Raw genomic sequence first — 7756 nt, forward strand, 5'->3', positions numbered from 1 at the left:
TGGATAGAGCACCGGCCCTGGATTCAGGAGGACCTGAGTTCAAATCCAGCCTCAGACACATAACACTTACTAGCTGTGTGATCCTGGGCAAGTCACTTAACCCCATTGCCTAGTCAAAAAAAAAAATAAAGTCATCTTTGGGTGTATGTCTTTCAATAGGTATAAACACACACCTGTGAACTCTTAGCCATTCACACACAAACAAAAGGTAAACAGAGGCAGCACATAAACAATCTCTACCCCCAGGATCATAAATAACAAGTTCCCTCTCTATTCTTGGTGATCTACTTGTCCCTCTCTCCCTTTGTTGACCTTCCTAGACTTTGGACTCCATTCACCTACCTGGATCTATGAAGCCTGTCTGATTCCTTCCTACCTTCACACCAAGGGACACAGCATTGGCAGGAGAAAAAGTCATAGGTTGCCTTAGATATACACAAAATGGGTAATCAACTGTTAACTGTACAACTATCAGCTCTGTGTATATAAAATCAAGACACTGTTTTAATAAGTGTATCATATTTTATTTAGACATAAAATCTTCTGGATAAATGGAAGAACCCAAAGATAAAAACCAGTTCTCCCATAGTATAAAAATAACTTTAACCAAAAACAAAATACATCTCCTTTATTTTATTTAATATTTTTTTTAATCAAACCAAAGCCCTATCTTATAAGAGGGAAAAACCAGTGTCAAAGTTCTTATAAATTAAATTTCTGCAATCTACTACTCTTAAAAATGAGTAGACAATGGGTTATGGTCTATGTAAACAGTGCCAACAAATGCTTGAGCTCAGATAAATGAATCTGTCAGAGCTTGTACTCTATTGACAAAGCTTTTAAGAGGTTAAGGTCATTTTTTTTTATCATGACAAGGTTTCAGAGTAAATGGATTTTTTTTTAGTGGGGGGAAGCACAATGTTAAAGTCCAAGAGAAAGGCCTCCACCATTTTGAATAATTTTTTTCAAAGGCTTTATTCAGTTTTTCAGAGTACAGTATTTTCTTTCAATTCTGATTCCAGTTCATTCAATTTGAAAAGCATTAATTAAATACCATTGTCTGCCAAGTACTATGGTAGTTACTGGAGATACAAAGACAACAATCAAAACAGTTGCTGCCCTAAAGGAGTTTACATTCTAATAGGGGAAAACAGAATTACAAAATACAAAATATATACAAAGTAATGGGGGATAGGGAGGGTCTGAGCTTCAGGAAAGACTTTGCATCAGACGTGGCACTAGGGCTGAGCTACATAGGATTCCAGGGTTGCCTGTCTACCTCATCACAGTGTGGAGGTGACCCCGGATTCTCAAAGTAATGTAGAGCACAAGCTACAGCAGGTTCTGTCCTGATGGAAGGCCTTCAAGTTGGGTTCTGGCAATAGACTGTCTACTTTACAAGCACCAGTATAGCTATGTACAGAGGGATTCGTTATCATCGACCACGAAATGATGAATTATTTGACCATGAAAGCATTGAAGCAGCAACAAGGTATACAAAAACATTTAATCTATATCAAATGAAATTGCTCAAATATCATAGATAATAAAACCCTCATAAAGAAATGGAATTTCTTTCAAATACTCATTATCTGAAAAATAAAACCAGCCATGCCATTTTTTTAAACAAAAACCTGTGTTATCCTCCTAAAGTTTAGCTGCAACTTCTTTGTATTTTAATCTAGGCTCATTTTAAGAAAAAAAAATGTCTATATCGATGAGGTCCTTTTTGCCAAGAGATAACCAGAACTTGTTTATTGTCAGACAAAGACCTTAATTTAAGAGTACCAATAATTAATGTTTTTTAAATGTAATTATTAGTTTCCTCTGTTTGCATCCTTTCCACTATTCTGCTACCAGTTCTGCAGAAACTAAATGTCCATTTTGTATTTTGTCAGTTTGTTTCATGGGTTTCCATGGCCAAAGAAATCATTGTTCAATGGCCAACCTGCTGGGGATGAAGCCTTTCTATGATTAATGAGGATGGTCCTTGTAGGTATCATTTCCTTCCAGGCCTCCATCTCCAGCCTATCTGGCTTGCCTGTGAGGACTTACAGTCATCTCTGTATTGTGAGGCATTACAATAGAGATTTTGTGAAGAAAAAACAAAATGCTAACAAAACCAATGGAAATTGTATGAATATCTCAACAGATGCAGAAAAAGCTTTTGACAAAATATAGCACCCATACCTATTAGAAACTATAGAGAGTATAAGAATAAATGGAGCTTTCCTTAAAATAATAAGTATTATCTATCTAAAACCATCAGCAAGCATTATCTGTATTAGGGATAAGACAGCAGCCTTCCCAGCAAGATCAAGGGTGAAGCAAGGATGCCCATTATCATTACTATTATCCAATATTGTACTAGAAATGCTAGCTTTATAGCAATAAGAGAAGAAAAAGAAACTGAAGGAATCAAATAGGCAATGAGGAAACAAAACTGTCACTCTCTGAAGATGACATGATAGTATACTTAAAGAATCTTAGAGAATCAACTGAAAAATTATTTGAAATATTAACAACTTAGGCAAAGTTACAGGATATATAATAAACCCACATAAATCACCAGCATTTCTATATATTACCAACAAAGCTCAGCAAGAAGAGATAGAAAGAGAAATTCCATTGAAAATAACTGTATGCAATATAAAATATTTGGGAGTCTACCTGCCAAGACAAACACAGGAACTATAGGAATATAATTACAAAACACTTTTCACACAAATAAAGTCAGATCTAAACAATTGGAAAAATATCATTTGTTCACAGTTAGGCCAAGCTAATGTAATAAAAATGACAATTCTACCTAAATTAATTTATTTATTCAGTGCCATACCAAACTACCAAAAAAATTATTTTATAGAACTAGAAAAAAATGACAAATTCATCTGGAAGAACAAAAAGTCAAGAATATCAAGGGAATTAATGAAAAAAAAATGCAAAGGAAGGTGGCCTAACCATACCAGAGCTAAAACTATATTATAAAGCAGCAATCATCAAAACTATTTGGTACTTTCTAAGAAATAGAGTGGTGAATCAGTGGAATAGATTAGGTACATAAGACAGAGTAGTAAGTGATTCCAGTAACCTAATGTTTGAAAAGCCCAAAGACTCCAGCTTCTGGAATAAGAACTCACTATTTAAAACTGCTGGGGAAACTAGAAAATAGTATGGCAGAAACTAGGCATAGACCAACATCTCACACCACGTACCAAGATAAGGTCAAAATGGGTACATAATTTAGACATAAAGGGTGATACCATAAGCAAATTAGGAGATCAAAAAATAGATTACTTGTTAGATCCATGAAGAATGGAAGAATTTATGACCAAACAGGAGATAGAGAACATTATGAAATGCAAAATGGATAATTTTGATAACATTAAATTAAAAAGTTTTCAAACAAACAAAACCAACATAACCAATATTAGAAGGAAAACAGAAAGATGGGAAACACTTTTTACAGCCAATATTTCTGATAAAGGCCTCATTTTTCAAATATATAGAGAACTGAGTCAAATTTATAAGAATATAAGTCATTCCCAATTGATAAATAGTCAAAAGATATGAACTGGCAGTTTTCAGATGAAGAAATTGAAGCTATCTATAGTCATATGAAAAAGTGCTCTAAATCACTATTGATTATGGAAATGAATATTAATTCTGAGGTACCACCTCCCACCTATCAGATTGACTAATTTGACAGAAAAGGAAAATTATAAGTATTGAAGAAGGTTGAGAAAATTGGGGCACATGCATTGTTGGTGGAATTGTGAACTGATCCAACCATTCTGAAGAGCAATTTGGAACTATATCCAAAGGGCAATTGAACTGTGCATACATTTTGATCCAGCAATACCACTACTAGGTCTATATCCCAAGAAATCATAAAAAAGGGAAAAGGACCTACATGTACAAAAATATTTACAGAAGCTCTTTTTGTGGTAGTGAAGAATTGGAAATTGAGAGGATGCCCATCAATTGGGGAATGTTTGAACAAGTTGTAGTATATGAATTTAATGGCATACTATTGTGCTATAAGAAAGGATGATCAGGTAGATTTCAGAAAAACCTGGAGAGACTTGCATGAACTGATTCTGAGCAAAGTGAGAAGAACCAGAAGAACATTGTACACAGGAACAGCAATATTGTGCAATAATCACCTATGACTGACATAGCTCTTCTCAGCAATACAATAAGCCAAGACAATTCCAAAAGATTCATGATGGAAAATGCTATCCACATCCAGAGAAAGAACTATGGAGTCTGAATGTAGATCAAAGCATACCATTTTCACTTTTTTGTTTTTCATGGCTTTTCCCTTTTGTTCTGTTTCTTCTTTCACAACATATCTAACATGGAAATATGTTTACAGGATTACATATGTATAACCTGTATCAGAACGCTTGCCATCTTGAGGAGAAGGAATGGGAAGGAAGGAGGAAGAAAAAAAATTGAAACTCAAAATCTTATTAAAAATAAACATTGATGATGCTGAGTGGAGTGAGTAGAACCAGGAGAACAATGTACACAATAACAGCAATATCATGCGATGACTAACTTTGATAGACTTAGCTCTTCTCAGCAATATAAGGATCTAAGACAACTCCAAAAGACTCATGATGGAAAATGCTATCCACATCTAGAAAAAGAATTATGGAGTCTTAATGCAGAATGAAGCATATTATTTGCTCTCCTTTTTTAATTTCTTCTTTCTCGTGGTTCCTCCCAACTCTTTTTTACAACATGACAAATGTGGAAATATGTTTAATATGAATGCATACATAGAGCCTATACGAGATTTCATGCTGTATTGGGGAGGAGGGAAGGGAGGAAGAGGAAGAAAATTTAGAACCTAAAATCTTAGGCAAGTGAATGTTGAAAACGTTATCTAATTAATGAAAATTCTTTTTAAATGAATGTTGAAAACTATTGTTACATGTAATTGGAAAAAAATAGTATTTACCAAAAAAAGCAAAAAGCAAATTGTTTAAAGTCTAGGAGGAAGACCACCATCATATCGGATAGGTCTTCTATGGAACGTTTTTAGGTAAGCATAAACGAAAAAGAATGGGACAAGATGGGAAGTTACAGATGGGTTGCAATCTATACTTACAGAGGGAGTATCAATATCAATGAGATAATGGGTTCAATTAAAATATCAAAACAAATGCATATTAAAATGTAGTTCCCATTATTTCATATTGATTATTTTATAACTCATCTTATAGAAGCTATACCATTAATCATACAAATATCTTTCAAGTTAAAAACCAGTAATTACCACTAAACATTGCAGATGTATTGCAGATGAAAGATGAAATGATGGAGGAAACCAAAGTTCAAGCTTCTAGCATATCAGTTTATTAAGCAATGAATGCCAACTGCCTAAGAAATCAGGACCAGGCCACTCAGTTTTGCTGCTGGACCACAAATACAGGGGGAGATAGATTTTTATGTACTAAAAACAATCAAATAATACCTATTAATTAAAAGAAAACAATTAACCAGGATACAAAATTAGGTAATCTAATTTCTAATTGTAGGTAAGATCAGGGATTTTCCAAGTTGGGAGGGGGAGAGTAAATAGGTGCAATTCCCAGAAATCAGGAAAAAAAAGTGTTCCACTCCACTCATGTGTCAGTACTCAATCAAAGAAACATATAATCAATAACTCCTCAAGCAGTAGGGCCAGTTTTCAGTGGGTTGCTTGAGATGTATAATTGTGAGAAAACTCCTTGCATCAATCTTTGATTCTGACTGAGTTTCTGATCAGCATAAACTAGGTCTTTGGGTAAGGGTCTCTAAGCAGCAGGTAGAAGAGGTCCAACTTACCAACTTCACAGAGCTAGGTTCAAACAATGTAATAAAGTTTTCTCCCAATTCTCATAACTGAAATAGTTTTCTCCCAAGCCAGAAATTAAACTAGACTCATAATCTAATAGAAAGGAAACTGAGCTAGCTCCAGAATTTAGTCTGGTATGGCTCACTCAATTCCCACTACCACTTGCCGTTCTAATTCCCTCATATACGATTCCCTAAAATCAGTGTTGTTCAACTTTACAAAATGATGAAAATTGTTCATTGTGACTTAGTACTTAATCCTACCTGCAGTATTAGAGACAAGATGTGAGGGTTCTGGGAGTGACACTAACAAATATGCTTGCTTAGCCAAAGTTCCAGTGACTTAGTTAGAGGTTCTTTGGGGAAAAAATTACTTCATGGTATACTACAGTTTATGAAAAATGTTTTGATAAACACTGCTCTATTAGATAAGAGAAGTTAATTTCATTTTTTTAAGTTTTTGGGAAGCAAAAATGAAATATTATATGACAATTGTTAGTGTTTTTTTTCCTTTTCAAACAAAATTAAGTCTTTTGCGTCTATTTAGTCAAAACAACTAGATTCATTGGCACAGGCCAGTCAATATTTCTCATTTCTCATAAACTTTCATTTTTGTACCCTTAGATCTTAGTGACTAGCACATCATAAGCAGTTTAACAAATGCTTATTGAATGAATGAATTCCTATTCCCTTGGTCTTTTTTTCAGATATACTTCTAGGGGGATCTGGGTGGGTGGGGAGAAAAAGAGAATAAATTCCATGATATTCTGGATGTCAGTCTTTTGGAACAGAAATTCTGTGTTTTACCTTTCTATACCCCCCATTTCTATCTACTACTTCTGGAGGAAAGAATATTCTCAGGCTAACCAGGGATATTTAAGTGAGCCTTCCTGTTGTTCGTCCTTCATTTTTCAAAGAGGACCAAAGACATCGTGAGTTGATATCTTGACTTGTGCTTGAATTAGATTTTAAGTAAGGCAGAGTTGCACAAAGTCCTCAGCCTCACTATCTCTTCTAGAGTCATCAAGTCCAGTGGCAAGACAAAAGTCAAGCTCACTGGTATGCCCCGGGATACAGTGAATGACCTTGGCATCGTTGATGTCTGACCAAGCTCTAAGCACTCCACAGCACCTGCTTCAGCCTATTCATGGCTCTTAGAACAAAATGTTCTCATCTGCCCATTCTGCTAGGGAAAGTCTTCACACGCTTAGGATAGACAGCCCCCTCACTCATCGACAGGTTTGAGGCCTGCCAGTTAGCCTCAACCTGGTTAGACAGTCTGCTGATACAAGTTTTACTGGGGTGTGACTGCTGTGCACGCTACAACTTCTTAGAGACAAAGATTAGAGTTGGGTGATAGGTGGACACCAAAAGCGGATGAGCAACCCTCACACCAGAAGTGCTAGTACTCCCTGAACAACCCATACACCCCTACTGTCCCTTTAACAGGGAAAGTTTCTTCTGGGTAGATTTATATTATAAATTGTTTATGAATACAAAGTAAGGCAGACAATTGAAACAAGAGTTTAAATAATTCAAACTAACAATAAAAAATGAAAGTCCTTTCACCTGCTACTTCCAAATCAGTAAGTCAAAGGCCTCAGTTTGCCCAAATAATCCCAATAACAACCTCAATGCCTTATTGAGAATTGTGTGTGAATACACTTTGAGAAAAAAAAATGCTATTAATTGGATAATATGTTGACAATAATATCTAACTTTCTCATGGCATTTTCTAAGAGAATTGAAGGTTTTTAAGCATTCTATGATGGAAACTAATGTGGATAAAGTTTCATTGTATTTTAGCTATTCATGCTTTAAAAGGAACACTCTCAAAGCTGATGGGCTTAAACTTTGACCTAACAGCTGTGTTTCAGATACTGGCTCATGTATAGAACTTACACTTTGA

Source organism: Phascolarctos cinereus, unplaced genomic scaffold, assembly GCF_003287225.1.
Source record: "Phascolarctos cinereus isolate Bilbo 61053 unplaced genomic scaffold, phaCin_HiC Scaffold_7;HRSCAF=346, whole genome shotgun sequence".
Lineage (NCBI taxonomy): Eukaryota > Metazoa > Chordata > Mammalia > Diprotodontia > Phascolarctidae > Phascolarctos > Phascolarctos cinereus.